This window comes from Mandrillus leucophaeus, unplaced genomic scaffold (genome assembly GCF_000951045.1).
Source record: "Mandrillus leucophaeus isolate KB7577 unplaced genomic scaffold, Mleu.le_1.0 Scaffold722, whole genome shotgun sequence".
NCBI lineage: Eukaryota > Metazoa > Chordata > Mammalia > Primates > Cercopithecidae > Mandrillus > Mandrillus leucophaeus.
The window spans coordinates 300521-302395 of NW_012107831.1; positions in this window are offsets into that span (position 1 = coordinate 300521).

Below are 1875 nucleotides of genomic sequence, written 5' to 3' on the forward strand. Positions count from 1 at the left end.
CAATTAGGCTGGGTAGAGGGGAAAACCTCCTCAAGGAGGTTTTGGGCTTCTCCCTCCCGTCTACCGGCTGATGTAAGGAAATACTTTTTGGCTTCTCTTCGGATATGTTTCCTCTCTTCATAGGTGAAAAGGGTTAAAAGGAGTTGCTGACAATCATCCTAAGAAGGCCGGTGAGTCCGGAGCATGGACTTCATCAGCGAGGTCAAGACTTGGGACTTTTCAGAGAAGGGGGGATTATGAGCCTTCCAGCTGTACGAGTCAGAAGTAGAGAAGGGGACATAAACTAAGAAGGGAGCTGAGAGCTCATCACCTGGAGGAATTTGTGCTTGTCAGCAGGAGGGGGTTACCTCCTCCTGCCAAGGCCATAATTGGGAGACTACAGGCAGACAGCCCACAGGGGATGTAGTCAAGGAGACTAGGGAAGATTCTGAGGGAGCAGGAAGGTTATAAGGTAGCGGAACTGTGTGAGGAAAACTTTTCTCTTCTTCGGAGGGAGGTAATACAGGAGGAGCCGAGGGAGCCGACGATTGGGACAAAAGTGTGGTCTGGCTTAAAAGGACCTTGGAGGTTGGATTAGGAACAGCACATGAGCGGAGCCAAGGGGGAGGGCTCCGGACCAAGCTCAGCCATTGATCAGTGTAGGGAAAATGATCAGGGTGACTGGGAGTTCCAGCAACGACCTGCCACACAGCCTGAACAGCTGTGAGGTTTAGTGACCCTTCTGGGGGCCACCCAGTTCCAAACTTCGGCCATTCTACTTCACAGTGTCTGGAGTTTGCCTTTTTTAAGGTGGACTCCGTAATCATCTGAGAGGCCCAGAGAGAAATTCTGTAACATACATCGGAGAGGGCTCCAATCTTTACGGGACCAGGAAGAAGAGTTTCCTATTCTGGAGGCAATTAACAAGGTTTAAGCAGAATTATTAAACCCAGCATGGACAGAAATATTCAGGGCCTGGTGGGGCTGCAGTATCAGAAGAACAGAAGTATTATAGCTAGAAGAAGTAGGAAAACAGTTATAGCCAACACTTCTTGCCACATAAGGTCTGTTTTTTTAATCTTTGAGATCTAAGGGGAGGACAAGAGGCGGGTCCAAGGTCAGTGGGACCTACTTGATCCCCCTTCCTTTTTGACTTATAGCCTAAATATTTTTGGTGTCTCCAGACCTGAAGGCAAAAAGTTCAAACTTGGTCCTTTCTTTTAAGGGTTTTAGGAGGGAGAGCAGAGCCAAGTCTTGGAGGCGCTGTACTTGCTGTGACACAGGTAAAACGACATGTGCGGGGTAAGAGATGGGGATCAAGAGGAAAAGGGGCCACTTGGATCTTCTCAGGATGGGAGGAGCCAGGCTGGGCTGTGCAGGATGACTCTGCGGTCCCCCGCCCCGCCTCCAGGCCCTGTCAGACACTGCAAGCCCAGGTCAGAAGCCCCGCCAGGGGCCAAGGTCACTGCAGCAGGCGGGGGGCCCCTGCGTTCCCAGCCCAGTGTGGACGTGACGGTACTCGGAGAAGTCTGGGGCTTTTGACGCCTGAAGGCTCTGGAGCCGGGTGCCTGCAGGGGTCCCTGGGGGAGGGGTCCAGTGCCGTCACCTCCCACTCCTCACCCGCGAGTTGGTGAACCTCTGCCAGGGGGGAAGAAGGCTGTTTCTTTTGTAAACTGGTGGAGGCGCGCCTGGCGGCAACCCAGAGACAGGCAGGAGACCTCCGGATGGAGTAGAGCAGTATGGGCGTCGGTTTCTCTGCACAGTGCCCTATGGAAAAGTTAAGGGGTGACAGAAAAGGTGAGCAAGGAGGTCTACAGGGTAGCTATTTTGGATCCACCACTGGTTTAAGGAGAAGGTGGAGCAGTCGTTGGAGCATGGGGTATGGCAATCCCAACA